The sequence below is a fragment of the Dermacentor silvarum genome, chromosome 1 (genome assembly GCF_013339745.2).
Source record: "Dermacentor silvarum isolate Dsil-2018 chromosome 1, BIME_Dsil_1.4, whole genome shotgun sequence".
Lineage (NCBI taxonomy): Eukaryota > Metazoa > Arthropoda > Arachnida > Ixodida > Ixodidae > Dermacentor > Dermacentor silvarum.
The window spans coordinates 287887550-287914193 of NC_051154.1; the positions used below are offsets into that span (position 1 = coordinate 287887550).

The following is a 26644-nucleotide window of genomic DNA, read 5'->3' on the forward strand; positions in this document are numbered from 1 at the left end:
GTGTTCCAGTATTAATAGTAAAATTTCGTGTGTAACCTTATCAAACGCCTTTTCAAGGTCTAACTGTAGCATGGCAACCCGACCTTCTTCGGCATCACATGATTCAAGTATGCTTCTGGCAACGTGGATATTAGTGTATATCGTTCTTCCTTGGATTCCACAGGTCTGGTGAGGCACAATTAGTATTTTAATAGCTTTTTGAAGTCGCTTAGCAAGCACTTTTATGTGAACTTTATAATCAATCTTTGTGAGGCTTATTGGTCTGTAAGCCTCTACAGAGCGTAACTTCAAAGGATCATTGGTCTTTGGAATTAGTACCATATGTATCATCCTATATGATGGGGGCATCCTTTTCATTTCGTAACTCATTTATTACGCGGTGCAATACTTCTGCCATTTCTGCTTTAAAGCATTTATAGAAAGCTGCCCCTAGTCCATCTGGTCCAGGTGATTTACCAAGGCTTAAGTCATCGATTGCTATTTCAACTTCTTTCACGCTAATTGGTCTTTCTAGCTCCTCACATAGTTCTTTTTCTAATTTAGGCATTAGTGGCAAGAAGTTATTTTTAAACAGCTCGGTGTTTTCTTTCTTATGATTTAGTAAGTTACGGAAGCGCTCAACGAAGGCCATTTCAATGATACTACTATCTGTGGTAACACGGTTGTGATAACAAATTTCGTTTATTTCTTTCTTTACTGCATGCCGCTTTTCATCGCCTAGCGCTCGTTTGGTGGCGTTTCCCCGCACCAAACCCGCTCTGCGCGTGCCCTGACTACTGCGCCTCGATATATTTCAATGTCAATTGCTTCTAGCTTACTTTTAATTTCTTTTATTTGCTTTGCAAACAAACCCGGCTTGTAGTTTTCCGTTGCAATCATAAATTCTAGCGTGGTATAAAGTTCCTTTTCTTTCTCTTTTTCTTTTCTGTGTAGCACACATGCTCGGTCAATCGCAGCAAGTTTTATCTCTGATTTAAAGATTTCTCATGAAGCTGAAATGCTACCTGACTCATCACACAAGTTATGTATCTTTTCTTTTAGTTTTTCAAGAAAAGGTTGATCTTGTAATAACTTATCGTTGAACTTCCAAGTAAACCAATTAAATTTGGAAGCTTTTTCTTTTGTGCCCACAGTAACTGCTACTAAACAGTGATCACTGAAACTAACACATTTGACGTGATAGTCAACACATTCAGGCAAAAAAAGAGCAGGCACATAAATACGGTCTAACCTGGCATGGCAATCACCTTGGAAGTGGGTGTACCTCGTGCCGTTTCCAGAGACTAGTACGCTTCCTACATCTTCTAGGTCATGTTCATTTACAAATTCTGTCAAATACATCGCACTCTTGTCTCTCGCCAGTAACTTTTTACTTCTATCCTCTGGTCTTTGCACACAATTAAAGTCGCCAAAGAGGATGACATTTCGGTCACACTTTACATACGATTGTATAGTTCCGAAAAAATCACGTCTTTCTTGGGCTGTATTAGGCGCGTAAACGCATAGAGCCCGCCATAACATACCGAAAAATCCAAAATCCAACACAACAAACCGGCCACTCTGGCATGCTATAACTGCTTCTTCAACAATATCTATAGAATTTCGATATAATATCAAGCAGCCTCCAGACGTACCCACAGCATGTGACACGCAAATATTAAATCTAGCTCTGAAAGTTTCCACCGTTCGATCTGTTTGCTCTTGGGTCTCTATTTTTGTTTCTTGTACGGCGATCAGATCCAGATCATTTTCTAAGAGAAGGCGACTTAGCTGGTATTGTTTCCTGCGGGCTGACAAGCCACGCACATTTAAGGTCGCTATGCGTAAAGGAAATTTTAGTTTGGTGGCCATATTAAACAGGTTTTACAATACTTGTAGTACTCACATCGCCGTTCGACAGGATGGTAGGTTCCGACATCGTTTTTGTTGCTGGTTGGTTTAGAGCCATCTTGTCACATAAAGAGGCCCGATCAGTGATCGGACTGTTCGAGTTCTCACTACACAGACAGTTCCCTCGCTAAGGCGGGGGCTCTGTGGGCGTCGGTCTCCGGTCGGGTGGTACATTGGGCTTGAAATGCGTGATGCTGCGACGAGCAGTGCCCGTCTTCGTAGGTGGTTCCCCTGTGCTCGTCTGGCCGTTGTTCTGTCTGTTGTCTTGGGTTTCATCACGGGTACGCTTCGCTGCAGCGCTGGTAACTGTTTCCATTGCGACCTCGGGAGCTTCCGTCACTTCAATTATATCTTTTGAAGGCATAGTCGTATTAGCAACTTCATGTTGACTAGCGGGCTTTTTGTCTGTGTTAGTTGCCGCGGCTACGGGGCCTTCGTCTTCGTTGGTGTCCTTCGTGTTCGTATCTTTCCGGGTGGCTTTGTCTCAACAGTTGTCACAGCGGAGTCTTCATGCTCATCTTCCCGTGTAGCTTCCTTGGCGTCATTCAGGTCCATAATATGTTCCGACGTATCATAACTTCGCGGTGGGCCTGCTACTGATGCATAAGATCGCACGCACATGGTCTCATCGTGGCCATAGCGGCGACAATGGCCACAGCGTGGGACACGACAGTCTTGTCGCATGTGTCCGATGCCGTGGCACCGGAGGCAGAGCGGTGCTCTGCCCGGAACAGAGACAAGCGCCAGGTCTTCCGCAACTCGCAGTTGATGCGGCAAGTCATCCGTACTCACGCCCACCTTCAGTTGTAAGGTCACTGACCTCGTTGTAGTATTCTTCTCGTTACAGCCTTGAACACGCCACTTATCTCTGGTGACTTCCAGGACTTTGCCGAATGGAGCCAATGCAGTGCGCACGTCTTCATCGGGAACGCCATGCAAAAGCCAGTACAGCTTTATCCTTAGCGCCTGGTTGCACGGATCGACTATAACGCAGCGTCGGTCTTTCACAGTGAAGTTTCCAGCTGCCAGCATCTTTTTCTTTGCTTCGTTGTCACAGAACGTCACCGCCCAGACATCATTAATTTGATAAGCCCCTAGTGCGACCACTTCCGGCAGTAGCGAAAGTTGCTCGAGTGCATCTCTAAAATGTTCGACCCTATACGGCCTGGCTTTCAAATCGGCGTGTAAAGAGACAGTGTCCTTCACAGTCGTACCTGAGGGCAAAGTCGGCAATACAATTTGGTAGTCCTGGCTGAACATCTCGGTTGACCTGTTACCGCCGTCTCGGGGGCGGCTATACCTGCTCCTTGGGAGCTCATGAGACGCACGTCCGCACGCTACGGTGGCCGGAAGTGGAATCTGCGCCACGGAGGCGGCTGCTCGGCGCTCTCCCCACCACGCACATGCTACAAAAATCTACCAGAATAAATACAACAAAAAAGCATCAAAAGGAGAAGCTTCGCCCCCGGGAGGGCTCTAACCTCCAACCTTTCGGTTAACAGCCGAACGCGCTAGCCGATTGCGCCACGGAGGCGGCTGCTCGGCGCTCTCCCCACCACGCACTTGCTACAGAAAATCTACCAGAATAAATACAGCAAAAAGGCATCAAAAAGGAGAAGCTTCGCCCCCGGGAGTGCTCGAACCTCCAACCTTTCGGTTAACAGGCGAACGCGCTAGCCGATTGCGCCACGGAGGCTTTTTTTTTTCTTTATTGCCTGCTTGGCACAATACAGGGAAAACAATAATATAACATCATGTTAAAATGCTAACTTGTCTATACTTAGCATATGTGGGCTAAAAATGCTTTAGGGCCAAGAGTTCGCCCAGAAAAACATACCAATCAGGTTTTTCATCCTGCTGCTTGTATACATCTCGTAAATACGCAATGCTTTCGTTGAAGTTGTCTCTGGCTGACCTTGGGTTTACATCCTCATTGCGCACTGACATTCTGGTTTTCCATACACTGTGCATTACTAGAATCATTAACATATCATAGGGCACACTTTCGCTGTCGACCGGGAGAAATCGAATGCCATAAGGTGTGAGCGGCAGTTCCTTTTAAAGTTCTTTGGAGAATGTCCCATAGAAAGACAGCATCGCCACAATCGAGAAACATGTGCTCGATCGTTTCGGGCCTTTTGCATATTATACAATTTACCGACCACGGCACGAATATGCCTCTTTCTTGCAACCACGGTTTTGTAGAAAGTGTGCCGCTATGTAGCATGAAAAAAAAAGTTTTGATCGACGACCGGATGGCCATTCTTTTAACCCTTTTTAAGACATTGCTGCCAGGTCCTGGCTTGTACAACGTTCGATACAAAGGCACGGGCATCATCACATCGATTAGGTCTTTGTACAGACGTTTTCTTTTAACATCGCTCAGATATTCCATTGAAAATCTGACTTTTAACAATTGGAAGGCGGCAACAATTTCGTGCATGTATCCACGAATGCTGGGTTGCATAATGGCACGTGACGACACAATAACATCTGGCAAAGCGTTTGCTAGTCTTACTTGCAAAAAGGTCCTCAAAAATATATTCGTTTGATCGCGAAAAAAATGAACCTAGAGACAATTTGTCTCACAAACAAATGAATCAAGCCCAGTCCTCCGGACCGCACTGGAAGAAACAGGTTGGTGCGGCTTACCCTTTCCCATGGTGAATTCCACACAAAGACTGTTAAACTCTATGCAGTCGTTGAATACCTAAACGCGACATGTGCAGTGCTTGCAAGACGTACCATACCCTAGCAATAATGAAAATGTTGCAAACTGTGGCTCGGGAAAAAATCGATAAATCCCGTCCAGCCCATTTTTTTTTTTGCATTTTCGCGAGCTTTGTCTGTCTCCTCTTTCCAGTATTCTTGTGTGTCCTTGTAATGTTGGAGTGGTACGCCTAGGTATTTGCTCGGAGTAGTTGCCCATTGGATGTTGGCGTACGTGACCGGTGTGCTATCCCAGTCACCGTGCCAAATCCCCTGACATTTATCCCAGTTTATTCTACTCCCGGTATACTGACAGAAAACCGTGGCATCTCTTATAACTTTTGTTACACTTTCTCTATCAGTACAGAAGACAGGTATATCATCGGCGTAAGACAATACTTTGACCTCGCATGCCATGAGGCGAAAGCCTTTTATGTGCTCATTTTTAATAATCTTTAAACAAAAGGGCTCTAAGTAAATGCAAAAAAGTAGTGACGACAAAGGGCACCCTTGTTTCACTGAAGAGACAATCTGAATGCTTTCGCTTACTTGTTTGTTTACTATAACTGAAGCAGTGCATTCGGTGTACGACATTTTAACACCTTCCAATATTATTTTTCCCACATTAACATATTTTAAAATAGAAAACAATATTTCATGTGTGACAAGGTCAAAAGCCTTTTCCAGATCTACTTTGCAGCATGGCTAACGTGGTTGGCAAATACATCACAACACTCTAAAATATTTCTTGCTACATGAATGTTCGTCGTTATGCTTCTACCTTTAATTCCACATGTCGGGCGTGGTCCGACTATATCTTTAATAAAGCCCTGTAATCTTCTTGCCAATACCTTCATAAATACCTTGTAATCTACGTTAGCGAGGGTAATTGGGCGGTAAGAACCAACCAAGAGTTGCTTAAGCCGGTCGTCTGTTTTTGGAATCAGAATGATATGTGACTGCCGGAAAGAAAGTGGAAGTTTTCCGACGTCATATGCCTCTCGTATCACAGCATGCAGTACTTCAGCCATGCTACTTTTGAATTTCTTGTAAAAAGCTGAACCCAGTCCATCGGGACCGGGAGACTTTCCGAGCTTAGATCATCGATTGCCTTTTCGATTTCCGTTATTGTAATTGATGCTTCTAGAAATGATGTTGCGTCCTCATCCAGTTGTGGCATTAGCGGTAGAAAAGCATTTTCAAAACCCTCATTAATTTCTTTCTTTTGGCCAAACAAATTCCGAAAGTGTTCTACAAAAGCATTTTCTATTTCACTTTTCTTATCTGTTACTACGCCTCGGTACTTTATTTCTGTGATTTCGTTTTTTGTCGCGTATCTTTTTTCGTCGCTAATGGCGCGTTTGGTGGGTGTTTCGCCCATCCACAAACGCTCCGTACGGGCCCGTATTACAGCACATCTATAATTTTCGATGTCGATAAGCTCAAGCTGTCGCTTGGTATCTCGAATTTCTTTGCTGCGCAGGCCGGGGGCAACGCTTTCTTGGCTTATCAAGAAGTCCAATTGGGCTTGCAGTTCTTTTTCTTGTTTTAGTTTGACGTGCTTAAGTTCAGAAGCTCGTTCTATTGCTTTAATCTTTATCATTTCTTTGAAAAGCTCCCATTTACCAATAATACACTGGTGCTCTTCTTCTAGTAACTCATTCAGGTTTTCCTTCACGTAGTCCACGAAAGGTTTATCATCCAATAGATTGTCATTAAGTTTCCAGAGCTGCCAATTAAATCTACTTTTTCTTTTTTCTGCACCAAGCGAGAAAGACACTAAACTGTGGTCACTGAAAGAAACATGATTCACCGTGTAATTGATGCACAAGGGCACAAGAGCAGTCGATATGTAAGCTCTATCGAGTCTCGCGTGGCTATTTCCTTGAAAATGTGTGAACTGTGGAATGTTATTATCCGAAAACAAAGAAGCTACGTCATCTAATTTGTGTTCTTGTACTATGGCGCTCAATAATATTGCACTTTTATCTCGGATGGGTTGTTTATTTGCTCTATCTTCTGGTGCGCAAACACAATTGGAATCGCCAAGTAATACCACTGGTTTATCGCAAAGCAGGTACTTTTCCATTTCCTCAAAAAACGATCTCCGGTCACGTTCCCTGTTCGGTGCATACGTGTTAATCACCCTCCAATTTTTTCCGGCAAAGGTAAAATCACAAACAATGTATCGGCCACTTTGACAACCACTTAGTGAATCTTCAACGATCCCGATAGAATTTCGAAGAAAAAAATGTCAGTTTCGCCCTAAGGGCGAAGCGATGAATGCGATAGCAACACAGCAATGTCATACGAAGTAAGGTGAGCGGCTTTGGTAGCAATATGAATTGTAGTAAACATGAGCTGATTAAGTAAGCAGGTGTGCTGCGGCGTAAGTAGACCGACATGAAGAGAGACTCGATGACCACAAGAAGGCGCGTGTGAAACGGTGGTGTTGATGAGAAGCGCTTCCCGTGGGCAGCGCGTGCGAAGGGACACACCTGTAGCGCTGCACTGCCGACCCGGGCAGCATTGCATGTGTAGCGTGCGTTGTAAAATGTGGCCCGACTATTACTAACTGATTGAAGAAGCGTGGTGTGAGCGCGCACAAACAAACATGAATAGATCACACTGAATGACTGCAGACAACGACCGTCAAAACGCTGGCAGCGAGCGGATATATACGCCGCAGCAGGGGGCGAAGGTCCGCGCGGTCTATCGCTTCAACGGAAACTGAGCGGCGAATGCGCATAAAGGTCAGAGCCGTGTGGAGATAAGAGACGGTGCGGTCGAACGAACGACGAGCGCGGTTGTTGGCAGCGTAGAAGTGCGCCCCCCCCCCCCCCCCCCCCGCTCCTTCCGGCGCTGGCTTCCCGCTTCCTTGCTTGCGCGTGGGAGAGATAAGAGACTGTGCGGACGAGCGACGAGCGCGGTTGTTGGCAGAGAAGTGCCCCCCCCCCCCCCCCCCCCCTGCTCCCTCCGGCGCTGGCTTTCCGCTTTCTTGCTTGCGCGTGGGAGATTGAGTGCGTTCGCTCTCCGTGATAGCGCGCGTCCCCGCACGCTGCCTCTGGGGCATACGGCGCGCGGCGAAGATTTTATCTATACGGAACCTCATGGCGACGCCGACGGCAGAAATCCGGTTGAAGTGTCCCTATAATTGCTATCGCAATAAAAGAGCACAACCTGCCGACAAGCCCACTGCATGGCTTATGCATACATTGTATCGATTTCGGAAGGGTAACACCATGCGATCGCTCTGTTCTTGCGTTTCTATCTTTGTCTCCTGAACTGCTATGACGTCCAGTTCATTTTCTAACATCAGGCGGCTAAGCTGGTACTGACGTCTCCGAGACGCCAGACCTCTCACATTTATTGTCGCTATACGTAGTTCTGTTCCTGATTTTAACGCCATATTTAATAAGGTGCAGGTTGATCGCATGGGATTACCCGTTTACAATGTGAAGCAGTAAGCATTGTGGAAGACTTACAGCAGACCTTGCAGTCACTCCTCTTATGTGGTGCAATGTACGCCATGGGCCTCTTCAATCCGCAAGGCTTCACAACACTTGCACTCAGTCCGACCATAGTCCCCGAAAACTCCCCCGAAGACCACCCACACAGACCCATGCGGAGACCCAGCGTCAAGGCGGCGGTTTGTCCGCCGACCGTCGTTCGGCCGAAATATTCGGCCGTGGTTTCATTGAGGTCCGCCTTGTGGTCATTTCCTTGAACGGTGGTTCTGTCCCTTCACCTCTTTTGTCCGCCTTTTCCTCGACGCTTTCCTTTAATGGCCGCTTGATGGGCTGTCCACTGGCGCTTTCGACGACTTCCATACAAGTCTCTTGGTTTTCCGCCACCTTTGTATCCTCGCTGGTAGGTTGACAGGTGTCCTTCGATGTGGCAGCTTTTACGACTGCCGGACCTTGGTTTTGAGGCTCGCCCGCAGGTGGTTCACGCCTTTCCTCCAGCTTAGATTTGCTGGCTGACAATGTTACCATTTTTCCAGTTGCGGCGTCACCTGAAGGCTTGGCAGCTTCCTCGGCGTCGGTTTCGTCCATGAAGAGCTCGGATGGTTCCTCAGCACTCGAAGGCCCTGTGACGCTGGCGTATGTCTTAGGGCATTGTCCTTCTTCATGTTCGAATCTTCGGCATGCGCTGCATTTTGGAACTCTGCAGTCGCGGCGGATGTGCCCCGTCGTATGAGAGCGAAGGCACATTGGTGCACGACCCGATACGACAACCAAAGCTTGTTCGCCTGCGACGTTCACCTGGTGTGGTAGGTCTGCAAGCTTGACACCGGCTTTGAGTCGCAGGGACACCAACCGGGTGGTGGACCCCTTGTCAGCAATTCCGTGAACACGCCACCGTTCTCTGCTGATTTGCGTCACTCTTCCATAAGGCAGGAAAGCCACGCGCACGTCGTCGTCTGGAATGTTGTGTAGTAGCCAGTGAACTTTCATTCTTACATCTTGATTTCCAGGATCAATGACGACGCAGCGTCGGCCTTTGACCTTCAGTTCACTTGCAGCGAGTATCTTCTTGACGGCTTCAGCACTCTTGAAAGTTACGGCCCACACATGGCTCATTCGATACGCCCCTAAGGCGATAACCTCAGGAAGCAGTGTCAACCCAGCCAGCACGTCGCGAAAGTCCTCTACTCGGTAAGGTCGCGCTTGAACGTCCCCGTGAAGAAAACTGTATTAATAACAAAACTACCTGTTGGCAAATTCGGCAAAATCATCTCGTAGTCTCCTTCCTGTGAAAAATTCCTGTTCCCGCGGCTGGAAGTAGCCGCTGTAGCCGCTCCTGCGGAGCCCCTCATCGCACGTCCGTTCGCTTCGACGGCCGGAAGTGGAATCATTGCGCCACGGAGGCGGCTGCTCGGCGCTCTCCCCACCACGCACTTGCTACAGAAAATCTACCAGAATAAATACAACAAAAAAGCATCAAAAGGAGAAGCTTCGCCCCCGGGGGGGCTCGAACCTCCAACCTTTCGGTTAACAGCCGAACGCGCTAGCCGATTGCGCCACGGAGGCGGCTTCTCGGCGCTCTCCCCACCACGCACTTGCTACAGAAAATCTACCAGAATAAATACAACAAAAAAGCATCAAAAGGAGAAGCTTCGCCCCCGGGAGGGCTCGAACCTCCAACCTTTCGGTTAACAGCCGAACGCGCTAGCCGATTGCGCCACGGAGGCGGCTTCTCGGCGCTCTCCCCACCACGCACTTGCTACAGAAAATCTACCAGAATAAATACAACAAAAAAGCATCAAAAGGAGAAGCTTCGCCCCCGGGAGGGCTCGAACCTCCAACCTTTCGGTTAACAGCCGAACGCGCTAGCCGATTGCACCACGGAGGCGGCTTCTTTTTTTTTTTTTCTTTATTGCCAGTGACAAGAAATACAGGACTGAAATACATTAAAATAGTCAAATGCTAAAAGGTTTCTCCTGTCTCGGAGAAAGTAATTCTAAATAAATTTCATATTCAAAAGCAATTCTACACAAGGCAGCCAGTGTGGCACAGGTATTCGTGCTTTCTGTTCTTCTACATATCTGTGAATGCTTTCTTTGAAGTATTGGCGAGCTGCTCTGGCGTCAACATCTGCATTTCGGACGGCCATGCGACATCTCCAGACACTGTGCAATACAATGAACAATGAGCATAATTAAATCATAAGGTACTCCATCTTCGTTATCGATAGCCAAGAATCGGATTCCTTGAGGGTGCAGCGGAAAATCTTTCTTAAGGGTCCTCTGTAGAATGTCCCACAAGAATACCGCGTCCCAACACTCTAAAAACACATGGTCAATAGTTTCGTCTCACTTACAAATTTGGCAGTGTACTCCCCAGGGCACAAAAAGTCCCCTTTCTGCCATCCATGTCTTGACGGTCAGTGTCCCGGTGTGTAAACGAAAGAAAAATGTTTTGACGCCTGGTGGTACCATCATTTTCTTGACACGCTTAAGCACATCCTTTCCTCTTGAGGTACTGTACAAAGATCTATATAGCGGCACAGGTAACACCACATCACACAGGTCTCTGTATAACTTTTTCTGACCCACATCACTTAAGTAGTTTGTAGAAAACCGCACACACAAAAAACGGGTGGACATAACAACCTCTTTCAAATAACCCCGAATGCATCCGTGGATGCGATCCGTTGAGACAACAAGATCTGGTAGGGCATTACCCAACCGAACCTGGCACAATGTTCGAAGGAAGGGATCTTTTACGTCTCTGAAGAACATAAACCGATTAACTATTTGACGTAGATACAAATGGCCTAACGCCAACCCGCCATCAGGGACTCGCCTAAACAAATTGGTTCTGCTTGTTCGCTCCCATGAGGAGCCCCAAACGAACACTGCAAATATTCTGTGAAGTTTCTGGACATTCATTCTTGAACAATGTATCACTTGCATTACATACCACAACTTACTTATAAAAAATAAGTTGCATACTGTCGCTCTTGCAAAGACTGACAGATTCCAGCCATTCCAGTTATTGGTTTTCTCGCGTAAGTTGCCAATTTCGTTGCGCCAGTAAGGTTCGCTGTCCTGATAATTTTCTAAGGGCACTCCCAAATATTTAACAGGAGTGGTCACGAATCTTAAATTCGCGAAAGTGTCTGGCTTAGGTGGCCAATAGCCGTGCCAAAACCCCAGAGACTTTCCCCAGTTCACGCAGCTTCCACTTGAAAGACAAAAACTTTCCACAGTTTTAATAACATGCAGAACACTGTCATAATCCGTACAAAAAGCGGCAATGTCGTCGGCATAGGCCAGCAACCTCACTTCTACCTGTTGCAGTTTGAACCCACGTATATGCTCGCTTGCAATAACATGTAGACAAAAGGATTCGATGTACAAACAAAACAGCAATGCTGATATTGGGCACCCCTGGCGCAGAGATTGTAGCACTGGTATGCGCTCACCAACCACTTTATTCACTATTAACTGCGTCGTGCACGAGCTGTACGCCATCGCGACGCCTTCTCTAATAACATGGCCTACATTTACATGGTCTAGTACACACAAGAGAGCGTCATGTGGAACCCTATCAAACGCCTTCTCGAAGTCTATCTGTAGCATGGTTACTCCAGCACCCGTAACATCACAACATTCCAGAATAGAACGTGCCACGTGAGTGTTCGTAGTGATGGAGCGCCCTTTAATGCCGCATGTCTGATGCTTCCCTACAATTTCCGAGATAACAGTTTGTAATCTCTTAGCTAACACTTTCATGAAGATTTTATAATCACTGTTTGTTAAGCTAATGGGTCGATAGGCAGTTACATTTCGTAATTTTACTGTATCATCAGATTTAGGTATAAGAATCGTATGCTCAGTAACAAAAGATGGAGGTAGCGACTTAAGCTCGTAAGCTTCGTTATAAATACGCATTAGAATTGGAGAGACTGTTCCCTTAAATGTTTTATAAAACGCTGCACCAAGGCCGTCTGGACCCGGCGATTTCCCTAAGTTCATGTTTTCTATCGCAAAATCCACCTCTTCATTTGTGATGGGCTGCTCCAAAGCTTCTCTTGTCACATCGTCCAACCGTGTCATCAAGGAAACAAACTCACGTTTGAAAAGGTCGATATCAACTACGCTGCGAGCAAACAACGCACGATAGTACTCCGAAAACGTTCTAACAATTTCGTCAGTATCCTTAGTGATCACACCTGCACGTTCAATTTCTACTATTTGCTGCCTTCGCGCATGCCACTTTTCCGCCCCCAACGCTCTTTTCGTCGGCGATTCTCCGCTTATCAGCCTTTCAGCTCTTGCGCGTATTAAGGCACCACGGTACCGTTCGGTATCGATAAGCTCCAGCTTGCGCTTCACCACTCGTATATCGTCCATATATTCACCCGGTCTGAGCGATTCTTGATTAAGTAGCAGTTGAAGGTTCGTGCGTAGTGTTTTTTCTTGAAACCTTGCTTCTCTAGCTACTGCACTTGAACGTTCCAGTGCTTTTATTTTAACCTGATTCTTTAATAATTCCCATCTTTCTCCCCAAGGAATTTTGTTGTTTTCCTTGAGTTTTTTAAATCAGTTACTTGCTTCACAAAAACATCGTCATTCATCAGCTTACAATTCAGTTTCCATAACTGCCAATTAAAATTATTCCTTGAGTCTTCTCGACTTGCTATAGTAAAATAAACTAAGCAGTGATCACTAAAGGAGACTGGCGTAACATGATACTGTTGACACAAAGGTATAATATCCAAAGACGCATATATCCTATCCAATCGGGCATGACTCGATCCTTGAAAATGAGTAAATTGGACGGTTCGCGTACCTTCCAAACATTGCCCTACATCTTCCATACCACCATCATTCACAATTTCTCTAAGAATAACAGTGCTTATGTCATTAAAATCTCGTCTGCTAGTTTTATCTGCTGCAGAAAGCACACAGTTGAAATCACCCGCAATAATGACAAGCTTCTGGCAGTCACAGTATTGATTAACACGCTCGAAAAAGGTTCGCCTCTCTTCCGCATTGTTAGGTGCATACACACAAATCATACGCCACTCCTTAGCGGCAAAAAGAAAATCGCAGATGATGAGCCTCCCTCAGTCACAACTTAATGTCGCTTGTATTGATAAGCCCAAGCTCTGGCGCAAAAGAAGGCAACAACCTGCTGACGTCCCTACAGCATGGCTAACCACAGCGTCATAAGACAACGTAAAACGTCGAACCATGTTCCCAGTCTCTACTTCACCATCAACTTTAGTTTCCTGTACCGCCACAATGTCGAGGTCAAACTCGGTCACCAATCGGTGCAGCTGACTCTGTTTTCGTTTAGACGCAAGCCCTCGGACGTTAATCGTCGCGATACGTAGCGATTTAGGAATAGAAGCCATAGTGACTATGAAGAAAGGCTGGGAATCGTGGTGGTACTCTCAGCAAAAAGCCGCATGCCAGGGCGTCGTGCCATGGCAGATCTTACGCTACGTTGGCGCTGTAGGCAGCGTTGCCGCCACACTTTTACCGGTGGCCACGTTCGGTCGAGGTCTCAGTGAGGGCCGCCGAACGATAGCCGCCTTGGTTGGTGGTTGCCCTTCGCCGTCGGTGTTCGCCGTTGTCTCGTTGGTATCCTCGTGAGCCCGCTTTGCTGCCACACCAGAGCTTGGTGCTTCTGTGACGTCCATACACGCGGACTTGTCCGCCTCGGCGTCTTCGGTAGCGTGCTCGGTGTTCTTGTTAGGCTCAGCTTTCACATCCGTACCTTGGGAGAGGGGTGGGAACTCTTCTTCGGAAGACTTGCTGTTGTCTGCCCCGTCTACCGTGGCCGGCCCAGAAGACGCCTCGATGCTTGAGGTTTGACCTCCCGCCGTTTCTTCGGCATCAGCTTCGTCCATGAGGTGCTCTGACATGTCATCACCCCTCAAGGATCCTGCAGCACTTGCGTAGCTTTTCGCACATTGGGAGTCCTCATGGCCATACCGTCGGCAAAGCGCACAACGTGGCACCTGGCAGTCTCTGCGTATATGCCCACTAGATTTGCAACGGAGGCAAAGTGGGGCCCTGCCTGGTACAACAATTAGCGCAGGTTCACCGGCCACCTTGATTTGGTGCGGTATGTCGTCGATCTTGAAACCCGGCCCCAACTTCAAGGTAACCGTACGGGTCGTAGAGCCCTTGTCGAGAACGCCATGCGCACGCCACTTCTCCCTTGACACGTCGACCACCTTCCCGTACGGCGATAGCGCGGCACGCACATCCTCGTCAGCAACACCGTGGAGCAGCCAGTGAATCTTGAAGCGAATACCTCGGTCATTAGGGTCGACTATCAGGCACTTGTGTTCTTTAACCTTCACGTCCTTCGCAGCAAGTAGTTTCTCCGTAGCCGCAGCGTCCTTGAGGGTGATAGCCCAGACGTGGTTCATCTGGTACGCCCCTAACGTGATAACGTCGGCCAGCACACCAAGATGAAGCAATGTGTCCCTGAAGTCTTCCACTCTGTAGGGTCTAGCAGTAACGTCAGCATGCATAAACACTGTGTTTAGCACAATTTTTCCTGTTGGCAGGTTCGGCAGAATAACTTGGTAATCTTCAGACGCAGCAAAAAACCTGTTCCCGCGACCCGCTGGGGCCGCTGATACCGCTCCGACGGAGCGCGACATTCCGTGACCGTATCGCTCGAAAGCCGGAAATGGAATCCCGCACGGAGGCGGCTTCTCGGCGCTCTCCCCACCACGCACTTGCTACAGAAAATCTACCAGAATAAATACAACCAAAAAGCATCAAAAGGAGAAGCTTCGCCCCCGGGAGGGCTCGAACCTCCAACCTTTCGGTTAACAGCCGAACGCGCTATCCGATTGCGCCACGGAGGCTTTTTTTTCTTTATTTCCGTTTTCAACAACATACAGTAATACAAGTGAGAAATATTTCAAAAGGTAAAATACATCAGCTAGTCTTGAGCATTATGCAATTTTAAAAAGGCTTTAGTGACGCGAATTCATCCAATTGCGTCACCCATTGAGGAGCGTTGACCGCAAAGTTCAGTACATCTCTTGTATAGATAACGCTTTCCATGAAATATTGTCGCGCTGGTCGTGCATCAATGTCAGCATATCTATCTGCCATCCGTGTTTTCCAAAGTGCATGCATACAAAGCAACATAATCATACCACTAGGAACGCCCCCTGTTTCGTCATAAGGCAAGAACCGTATGCCAAATGGTGACAGTACTGAATCTTTTTTAATTGTGCGCTGAAGAATGTCCCACAAAAATCGTGCATCGTGGCAATCCAGAAATATATGCTCAATAGTTTCCGGTTTCTGGCATATTCTACAGTTTATTGTCCAGGGAACAAAAATACCCTTGCTTTGAAGCCATGGCTTCACAGGGAGCGTTTCAGTATGCAATTGAAAGAAAAATGTTTTCGCAGAGCTTCGTACAGGCATTCGCTTAACTCTTTTCAACACGTTTCTTTCATCACCCAAATAATAGTTTGCCCTATATAAAGGTGTCGGAAGAAAAACATCCACTAAATCTTTATAGAACTTTTTCTTTCCTACAATGCAAAGGTATTCAAGAGAAAAATACGCGCGAGCAATGCGATAAGCAGCCACAACCTCGCGCAGGAAACATGGTAGTGCACTATGTGTTGCAGTGCTGATTGACACAACATAATCCGCAAGATGGTTCCGCAGGCGTACTTGTATTACAGTTCTCAAAAATGTATCACTCTGATCACGCAAAAAGATAAATCTTGAAACTACTTGTTTCAAGAACAAATGCGACAGCCCTAGTCCGCCGTTCCGCACTGCATGAAACAGATTGCATCGGCTTGTGCGCTCCCAACTGGAGCCCCAAATAAAAACTGCAAACACTCGGTGGAGTTTCTGTATTGTCATTCTTGTCATACTCAATACCTGCAATACATAGAATATTTTGGCCACTAGAAATGTATTGCACACATTTGCTCTCGTAAATACTGAGAATTTGTGACCGCCCCATTTCTGAGTCTGGTCTCTTACTCTATCTGCTTCCTCAAGCCAATAACCAGTCGTTGAATTATGGTGTTGCAGTGGCACTCCAAGGTATACGTTTGTCGAATTCGACCATTGCATGTTGCAGTACACCTCTGGTGTGATTGGCCAGTTTCCATACCAAATGCCGAGACTCTTTGTCCAGTTGACAGCACTTCCTGTGGCTTCACAAAAGGCTGTAGTCTCTTTCACTACTATTTCAACACTTTTTATGTCTGAACAAAACATAGCAATGTCGTCGGCATATGCCAACACTTTGAATTCATTATTACAGTATCGGAAGCCTTGAATAGTGGGGTTCTGAAGAATCTTTAAACAGAAAGGTTCTACATACAGAGCAAATAACAATGACGAGACTGGACATCCTTGGCGCAGACTAGAGGTAACTGTTATACTTTCACTAAGTTGCTTATTTATTACTAGTTTAGTGGTACAACCTTCATAAGCCATTCGCACACCATCCAGAATGACAGAACCTGCATTGGTGTGTTCCAGTATTAATAGTAAAATTTCGTGTGTAACCTTATCAAACGCCTTTTCAAGGTCTAACTGTAGCATGGCAACCCGACCTTCTTCGGCATCACATGATTCAAGTATGCTTCTGGCAACGTGGATATTAGTGTATATCGTTCTTCCTTGGATTCCACAGGTCTGGTGAGGCCCAATTAGTATTTTAATTGCTTTTTGAAGTCGCTTAGCAAGCACTTTTACGTGAACTTTATAATCAACATTTGTGAGGCTTATTGGTCTGTAAGCCTCTACAGAGCGTAACTTCAAAGGATCATTGGTCTTTGGAATTAGTACCATATGTATCATCCTATATGATGGGGGCATCCTTTTCATTTCGTAACTCATTTATTACGCGGTGCAATACTTCTGCCATTTCTGCTTTAAAGCATTTATAGAAAGCTGCCCCTAGTCCATCTGGTCCAGGTGATTTACCAAGGCTTAAGTCATCGATTGCTATTTCAACTTCTTTCACGCTAATTGGTCTTTCTAGCTCCTCACATAGTTCTTTTTCTAATTTAGGCATTAGTGGCAAGAAGTTATTTTTAAACAGCTCGGTGTTTTCTTTCTTATGATTTAGTAAGTTACGGAAGCGCTCAACGAAGGCCATTTCAATGATATTGCTACGGAACAGTATTTGCCTTGACGAAGAGGCGAGCAGTGTGAAGACGACGACGAAGATTAGAGGCTACTGCGGGCTGTGGCTTCTTGGCCAAGTGCGGCGCATTTCTTTGTAAATATTGTCACGGCTCACTGGAAACAAGAGCGAAGAGCGGTATTTTAATTGAGGCAATGAGGACAAAGCGCTCAGTTCAAAACTTCGTCTTCTCTAGCACCTCGCTTGCAAGCTCGAGGTCGTTGTCTTTGTCGTCAGCGTGGTTGGGCACAGATAGCGTCGCGGCATTTGCCCCCTCCATAAGGAGCATCGACCCGATGCTCGGCGGGTAGCACCCGGTGATCAGCAAACCAGAGAGTACCCGTGTCATTTAGAAACATAGGGTTTCATGCGCACCACGTGCACAGTCTCAGGCAGGTTCATACGGCGCCTCGAGCAGGATGGGCTGTCAGGAACAACTTCATAGTTGACGTCGCTAAGGCGTCGTAGAACCTTGTATGGTCCGAAGTATCGGCGTAGAAGTTTCTCCGCGAGGCCCCGGCGGCGTACGGGAGTCCAAACCCAGACTCTTTGGCCGGGATGGTAGACGACGCATCGATGGTGTTGATTGTAACGTCGAGCATCTCGCTCTTGCTGGCCAGTTATGCGAACGCGCGCGAGCTGTCTTGCTTCTTCGGCGCGCGCTGTAAAATCTGCGGCGTCAGTCTCGGAATCGCTGGAATCATGAGGCAGCATAGCATCCAGCATTGTAGTCACTTCTCGACCGTGGAGGAGACTGAATGGTGTCATTTTTGTTGTTTCTTGCCGAGCCGTGTTATAAGCGAACGTGACGTAGGGTAATATTTGGTCCCAGTTCTTGTGGTCCACATCGACATACATGCACAGCATGTCTGCGAGAGTCTTGTTGAGGCGCTCCGTAAGTCCATTGCATTGCGGGTGATAGGCTGTCGTCCTTCTATGTGCCGTGCCACTGAGCGTTAGTACAGTTCGCAATATTTCGTACAGTTCGAATATGAGGGCCCGTCCATTGCGTTTTGACTTTCTTAAGCCGGTCTGCCAACTGCTCACTCATTATCGAAAAGTCTGCGCCAGTATCAACCAAAGCCGTCACGTCGTGTCCATCAATCGTTAAGAGTAGGTCGGCACTCACAAATTCGTCGGTGTTCCGTTTCTCCGGGTTGCTCTGCTCCTTGCTCAGTAATGGGGGATTTTCGGCGGTTCGACGACTTGCGACCTTCCCCCCGGAGGTCGCTGATTTCAGTTTCCCCGCCGTGGGCTTGGAGAGCGGCCTCTTACCACGTCGGCGAAACTGCGACGGTCCGGCGAAGAATAGCGTAACGGAGACGGCGAGCGCGACCGGAGATTAGCTGAGCTGCCTTGTTCCCGAGTGATGCTGTCGTCGAAGCGTGCATTTCTCTCTGGAAACTGTCGCGGAGTAGCAGGTGACATTTCCTGGATGCCACCCTGGCGATGAGGGCAAAAACAATAAATGTGCCCTGGTCCGCCACAGTGAAAACACAATGGTCGGCGATCAGCAGTGCGCCATGCGTCGGTCCTGCGAAGCTGGGGTCGCCTGAAATGCTCTCTCTGTATCCAGGCAGCAGTAGGTGGCCGCTGGTGGTACTGCTGTACTGGCACGGTAGAAAGAGGGCGACGGACAGCGTCTGCGTAGCTATATGCACGTGGCTCGTAGCGTGGCTCGAAGCGTGGCTCGTAGCCTGGCTCGAAGCGTGGCTCGAAGCGCGGCTCGGGACACGGTTCAGGGAGTGGCTCAGGAGATGCAAATGCTTGCCGGATTTCTTGGCGGACAACTTCAGCGACCGAAGCAACAGTAAACTCCTTCGGTGTCGCAGTTTGCTTCGCAATCTCCTCGCGAACAATGTCTCTGATCAGCTGACGCAGCGAGGTCTCGTCGGTCACTGCCATAACTGCGGCTCCTGCAGGTGCATCGTTAGTTAGGCGTTCGTTTTGCCGGCTACGCTGCTGGAGCGCCCGCTCAATTGCTGTGGCTTCCTTAATAAATTCTTCCACTGTTGTAGGCGGGTTTCGCACGAGACCAGCGAATAGCTGTTCTTTGACGCCGCGCATGAGATGGCTCAGCTTCTTCGAATCAGGCATGTTGGGATCCGCGCGGCGAAACAAACGAGACATGTCCTCGGCAAACATGGAGACACTTTCGTTGGGTTTCTGAATGCGCAACTCGAGAAGGCGTTGTGCATTATCTCGGCGATCAGTGCTTCCGAAGGTATCAATTAGCCGACGGCAAAATTCGTCCCACGTAGTCAAATGTGCCTCGCGGTTTTGGAACCACGTCCTTGCGCTACCGTCAAGAGCGAAGTACACATTGGAAAGCTTCTGGTCTGGACGCCACTGATTGACCCTAGCCACGCGTTCGTACTGGTCCAGCCAGTCTTCGGCGTCTTCATACGTGTCACCGCGGAAGCTTTTGGGGACTAGATTGTTCTGAACAGTCACCTGTGTTGTACTTGCAAGCGCCATTTCCTGAGTCGGTGCGGTCGCTGACAAACTTCCTTGCAAGGGACCGAATTCCGGGCACAGACCTTGCAGGCGGCGGCTTGCGCGGTGCACAGGTGTCTCGACGCGTGGATGATGTCTTGAAGGGCTGGATGCAGGGCTACTCGCCGGAGTCGTCCCAATCATTAGGCGAGGATGCGATACCCCGCACCTCCACCAGTGTCACGGCTCACTGGAAACAAGAGCGAAGAGCGGTATTTTAATTGAGGCAATGAGGACAAAGCGCTCAGTTCAAAACTTCGTCTTCTCTAGCACCTCGCTTGCAAGCTCAAGGTCGTTGTCTTTGTCGTCAGCGTGGTTGGGCACAGATAGCGTCGCGGCAATATACTTGTATATAGCTTTTCGTCTGCGTCTTCCTACGTAACATATTAGTGGAGGTGGACGTTCCCTGTACCTCGTCACGGAGCTTCGCAGTGGACGGTACGTCGAGTCTTCCGTCATGGCTCCCGCCGACGACAGCTCGACTCAGCCAGCTCCGACACCTGCTGCCACTTCGACGACCTACATCGCTCTCCCCGCTTCCCGCGATCCTGGCGTATTCTCGGGCAAAGATGGGGAAGACGTCGACGACTGGATCAGCCTGTACGAACACGTCAGCCGCAATAACCGGTGGGACCCTACTATCATGCTCGCCAACGCACTCTTTTACCTCGGTGGCACACCTCGAGTTTGGTTTCGGACACACGAAGAGGAGATCACCAGTTGGGATTCGCTTAAGCAAAAGCTCCGAGACTTGTTCGGAAACCCCTACGGTCACCAACTTGCCGCGCAGAGGGCGTTATCCGGCCGTGTGCAGACGTCCACAGAGCCCTACGTCACATACATCCAAGACGTCTTGGCTCTGTGCCGCAAAGTTGACGCACACATGACTGAGCCAGACAAGGTTTCGCACATCCTCAAAGGCATTGCCGATGACGCCTTCAACTTGCTCGTATTCAACAACGTGGCGACCGTGGATGCAGTTATAAAAGAGTGTCGCCGCCTGGAACTCGCTAAAAGCCGACGTATCGACCAGCAGTTTGCCCGTCTGCCCAACACCCCAGCGACATCTTCCTGTGCCGACGCTCCTCGTCCCAACAACACTGGTGATGTTACCAGGATCGTCCGGCGTGAGATTGAGGCCGCCTATCCGGCTGCCTTCGACTCCAGCTCCTCCAACGCACCTGCAGTCACGGTTTCCCTGATCCAGGCAGTTGTCCGCCAGGAGTTCGCGAACATGGGTCTTCACACCGTCTGCTCGGCCCATCGCCCTGATACCCATCCGGCTTCTTCGATTACGCCCCGTCCCACATCTTATTACCCACCACGTTTCCGCAACCCATCTGAATGGCGCACTGCTGACGACAAGCCCATTTGTTTTCACTGCCGTAGAATCGGGCACATTTCTCGCCACTGTCGCAGTCGTTGGAGTTCCCCGACCCGGTCTACTTATACTGCCTACTCTCGCCCAGGTGGCCCTTCTCGACCCTATGCAGCACGCTCCGATAATGCCGCCACTGATTCTCCTGCGCCGAACCGCCCCTATTCTCGTTCGCCTTCGCCCCAACGACGACAATCTCGCTCTCCTCAGCCCCGTCGCTCCTATTCGCCGACTCCCTTCGGACGCCGCTCCCAGCCGGAAAACTAGACGATGCAGCGCCTCGAGGTGACGCTGCATTGCTCCCTACGCCGCCAAATCCTCTACTGACGTTGCCCACTCATCTGAACCTTCTTGACGTGCAAGTCGACGGTGTTTCTGTATCTGCTCTTATAGACACTGGGGCGCATGTATCCGTAATGAGTGCTGACCTTCGTAACCGGCTGAAGAAGATACTCACACCCCCCACGACGCCTGTTGTCCGTGTCGCCGATGGCGGAACTTCCCCCGTAATTGGTATGTGTGCCGCCCGCGTCTCCTTCGCCGATCGCTCCACTATCGTGCTATTCACAGTCATCGCCCACTGTCCCCACGACATCATCCTCGGCTTGGACTTCCTCTCCGCGCATTCTGCTCTCATCGACTGTTCCGCCAGTACTCTCCGCCTTGACCTGCCTGTTCTGGATCCCTCTGAACCACACCCTAGTCGCCTCAGTTCCGTCGACTTCGTTCGCTTGCCTCCTTCGGCACTGACCTACGTTGACTTAGTGTCATCCCCACCAGTGCCCGACGGTCACTACATCGCGGCTCCCATGCAAGACGTCCTGCTTACACACGGGATCACAGTGCCTCATACAGTTTTATCTATTACGGCGAATTGCGTCTGCCTGCCCGTGGTCAATTTTGGCTTGACGGCACAAGTGCTGCCACGCGGGATGTCTCTGGCCCAGCTTTGCTCATTCGAGGATCACTCAGTAGCATCTATTGCAGTAGACGACAATTCAGCCGATCCTCCTCTACCATCGCAGTCGGCAACTTGTGCCATTGCCGACTTACAGAAAATGATTGCGCCCGACATGCCGTCCGAGCACGCTCGTGAGCTCTACCGCGTTTTGTTATCCTATCACGATATTTTTGACTTTAACGATCGTCCCTTGGCCCAAACTACAGCTGTTAAACATCGCATTAATACCGGCGATGCCCCTCCTATTCATCGCCGCCCGTATCGAGTGTCCCCGGCTGAGCGTCAAGTTATTCACGCTGAAGTTCGCAAAATGCTTGCCAAGAACATTATTGAACCGTCGTGTAGTCCATGGGCGTCACCTGTTGTACTTGTAAAGATGAAGGATGGCTCATGGCGCTTTTGCGTGGATTATCGGCACCTGAACAGGGTTACCAAAAAGGACGTGTATCCCCTACCTCGGATTGATGACGCCCTTGACTGCCTCCACGGTGCTCGCTATTTCTCCTCTATTGACCTTCGCTCCGGCTACTGGCAGATTGCCGTGGACGATCTAGACCGCGAGAAGACTGCTTTTGTAACACCCGACGGTCTTTATCAATTCAAAGTGATGCCTTTCGGTCTATGTAATGCTCCTGCCTCTTTTGAACGCATGATGGACTCCCTTCATCATGGCTTCAAATGGTCCACGTGCCTGTGCTACTTAGACGACGTTATGGTATTCTCCCCAACGTTCGCTACACACTTGGAGCGCCTCTCAGCAGTCCTGGACGTTTTTCGTCGAGCCGGTCTACAACTCAACGCATCGAAGTGCCAATTCGGCCGTCGCCAGATTACTGTCCTTGGACATCTCGTTGACGCGCACGGAGTGCAACCGGACCCAGGCAAGATCCATGCTGTTACGCACTTCCCTGTTCCGAAGTGTGTCAAAGATGTGCGGAGCTTCGTCGGCCTGTGTTCGTACTTCCGCCGTTTCGTGAAAAATTTCGCGGCAATAGCACGACCACTAACAGAGCTTTTGAAAAAAGACACTCCTTTCCAGTGGGGCGATAACGAGGCCTCTGCGTTCTCGCATCTAATCGACCTCCTCACAACGCCTCCCGTTCTGGCCCACTTCGATCCTTCTGCGCCTACCGAAGTCCGTACTGATGCCAGCGGCGACGGAATTGGCGCGGTACTGGCACAACGCCAGCGCGGCAGCGACCGTGTTATCGCTTACGCGAGCAGGCTCCTTTCACCCTCCGAGCGCAACTATTCCATCACTGAGCGTGAGTGTCTGGCCCTAGTTTGGGCGGTTGCGAAGTTCCGTCCATACTTATATGGCAGGCCCTTTTCCGTTGTTACAGACCACCACGCGCTTTGCTGGTTATGCTCACTGAAAGATCCTACAGGAAGACTTGGTCGCTGGGCCTTACGCCTCCAAGAATATTCGTATACTGTTACCTACAAATCCGGCCGACTACACAAGGATGCTGACTGCCTGTCTCGCTACCCGGTAGACGAGCCTGACGACGCCGACAGTAGTAACGCCAACGGCATTTTCTCTGTGTCTGACTTCGCTAACATCGCCGATGAGCAGTACCGGGACCTATCGCTGCGAGCACTCATTGAGCGTCTGCGCTCTACACCTACCGACACCTCCGTTCGCCGATATGTCCTCCACGGCGGCATTCTGTACCGAAGGAACTTCGTCCCTGATGGATCTGATCTTCTTGTCGTGCCCAAACATCTACGACGAACTGTGCTCTTTGAGATGCATGACGCACCCACTGCAGGCCATCTTGGGGTAACCCGCACGTACGACCGCATCCGGCGCCGCTTCTATTGGCCTGGTCTCGCTCGCTCCGTCCGACGCTATGTTGCTGCCTGTGATCCCTGCCAGCGTCGGAAAACACCTCAGGTGCTACCTGCTGGTCATCTCCAGCCGATCACCGTCCCTGTGGAACCGTTCTTTCGTGTTGGATTAGACCTCCTCGGCCCCTTTCCCACGTCATCTTCGGGGAACAAATGGGTAGCCGTCGCAACTGATTACGCCACCCGATACGCTATCACACGGGCTCTCCCTACCAGTTGCGCCACTGACGTCGCGGACTTTCTCTTGCGTGACATTATCTTGGTTCATGGCGCCCCGCGACAGCTGCTTACTGACCGTGGTCGCAACTTCCTGTCGAAAGTTATCGCCGACATTGTGCGTTCCTGCTCCACTCAACACAAGCTGACTACCTCATACCATCCTCAAACGAATGGCCTGACGGAGCGGTTAAACCGTACCCTTACCGATATGCTGTCGAAGTACGTTTCCAAGGACCACCACGACTGGGACATTGCCCTTTCTTACGTCACATTTGCGTACAATTCTTCCCGGCACGACACCGCCGGATTTTCTCCATTTTATTTACTGTACGGTCGCGAACCGACCTTGCCCCTTGATACGGCACTTCCTCCTGCTGCGATCTCAACAAGCGAGTATGCGCGCGACGCCATCGCCGTCGCCGACCATGCACGCCAGCTTGCCCGTGCTCGACTGACGGCCTCGCAAACCACTCAGCAGCGTCAGTACAACGCCCGCCACCGTGACGTGCAGTTTTCGCCTGGTGCGCTCGTGCTCCTATGGTCGCCCTCTCGTCACATCGGGCTTTCAGAGAAGCTCCTTTCGCGATACACTGGGCCCTACCGCGTGCTGCGCCAGGTGACGCCTGTGACGTATGAAATTGAACCTGTGAGTTCGACCTCGCCGTCTACTCTGGCATCTAGTGATGTCGTGCACGTCAGTAGGCTCAAGGCCTACTACAGTGCTTCAGAGTCCGGCCTTTAATCGCTCCGGGACGGCGCTTTTGCCGCCGGGGGTAGTGCTACGGAACAGTATTTGCCTTGACGAAGAGGCGAGCAGTGTGAAGACGACGACGAAGATTAGAGGCTACTGCGGGCTGTGGCTTCTTGGCCAAGTGCGGCGCATTTCTTTGTAAATATACTTGTATATAGCTTTTCGTCTGCGTCTTCCTACGTAACAATATTACTATCTGTGGTAACACGGTTGTGATAACAAATTTCGTTTATTTCTTTTTTTACTGCATGCCGCTTTTCATCGCCTAGCGCTCGTTTGGTGGGCGTTTCCCCGCACCAAACCCGCTCTGCGCGTGCCCTGACTACTGCGCCTCGATATATTTCAATGTCAATTGCTTCTAGCTTACTTTTAATTTCTTTTATTTGCTTTGCAAACAAACCCGGCTTGTAGTTTTCCGTTGCAATCATAAATTCTAGCGTGGTATAAAGTTCCTTTTCTTTCTCTTTTTCTTTTCTGTGTAGCACACATGCTCGGTCAATCGCAGCAAGTTTTATCTCTGATTTAAAGATTTCTCATGAAGCTGAAATGCTACCTGACTCATCACACAAGTTATGTATCTTTTCTTTTAGTTTTTCAAGAAAAGGTTGATCTTGTAATAATTTATCGTTGAACTTCCAAGTAAACCAATTAAATTTGGAAGCTTTTTCTTTTGTGCCCACAGTAACTGCTACTAAACAGTGATCACTGAAACTAACACATTTGACGTGATAGTCAACACATTCAGGCAAAAAAAGAGCAGCCACATAAATACGGTCTAACCTGGCATGGCAATCACCTTGGAAGTGGGTGTACCTCGTGCCGTTTCCAGAGACTAGTACGCTTCCTACATCTTCTAGGTCATGTTCATTTACAAATTCTGTCAAATACATCGCACTCTTGTCTCTCGCCAGTAACTTTTTACTTCTATCCTCTGGTCTTTGCACACAATTAAAGTCGCCAAACAGGATGACATTTCGGTCACACTTTACATACGATTGTATAGTTCCAAAAAATCACGTCTTTCTTGGGGTGTATTAGGCGCGTAAACGCATAGGGCCCGCCAAAACATACCACAAAATCCAAAATCCAACACAACAAAGCGGCCGCTCTGGCATGCCATAACTGCTTCTTCAACAATATCTATAGAATTTCGATATAATATCAAGCAGCCTCCAGACGTACCCACAGCATGCGACACGCAAATATTAAATCTAGCTCTGAAAGTTTCCACCATTCGATCTGTTTGCTCTTGGGTCTCTATTTTTGTTTCTTGTACGGCGATCCGATCCAGATCATTTTCTAAGAGAAGGCGACTTAGCTGGTATTGTTTCCTGCGGGCTGACAAGCCACGCACATTTAAGGTCGCTATGCGTAAAGGAAATTTTAGTTTGTTAGCCATATTAAACAGGTTTTACAATACTTGTAGTACTCACATCGCCGTTCGACAGGATGGTAGGTTCCGACATCGTTTTTGTTGCTGGTTGGTTTAGAGCCATCTTGTCACATAAAGAGGCCCGATCAGTGATCGGACTGTTCGAGTTCTCACTACACAAACAGTTCCCTCGCTAAGGCGGGGGCTCTGTGGGCGTCGGTCTCCGGTCGGGTGGTACATTGGGCTTGAAATGTGTGATGCTGCGACGAGCAGTGCCCGTCTTCGTAAGTGGTTCCCCTGTGCTCATCTGGCCGTTGTTCTGTCTGTTGTCTTGGGTTTCATCACGGGTACGCTTCGCTGCAGCGCTGGT

The 26644-nt window shown here is 48.9% G+C and overlaps 1 protein-coding gene and 5 non-coding genes across 6 annotated transcripts in view; all 6 read right to left on the reverse strand.

Annotated features, from left to right (window-relative positions):
• The window catches only part of LOC125942841 (uncharacterized), a 178908-nt gene that overhangs the window by 30162 nt on the left and 122102 nt on the right, over window positions 1-26644 (reverse strand). The gene's annotated exons all lie outside the window — the stretch shown is intronic.
• On the reverse strand, window positions 3351-3424 carry Trnan-guu (transfer RNA asparagine (anticodon GUU)). The gene has a single exon. It is a non-coding gene; the product is annotated as a tRNA-Asn (tRNA).
• Trnan-guu (transfer RNA asparagine (anticodon GUU)) lies at window positions 9559-9632 on the reverse strand. The gene has a single exon. It is a non-coding gene; the product is annotated as a tRNA-Asn (tRNA).
• Trnan-guu (transfer RNA asparagine (anticodon GUU)) lies at window positions 9720-9793 on the reverse strand. Its single transcript has one exon. It is a non-coding gene; the product is annotated as a tRNA-Asn (tRNA).
• Window positions 9881-9954, reverse strand: Trnan-guu (transfer RNA asparagine (anticodon GUU)). Its single transcript has one exon. It is a non-coding gene; the product is annotated as a tRNA-Asn (tRNA).
• On the reverse strand, window positions 14867-14940 carry Trnan-guu (transfer RNA asparagine (anticodon GUU)). The gene has a single exon. It is a non-coding gene; the product is annotated as a tRNA-Asn (tRNA).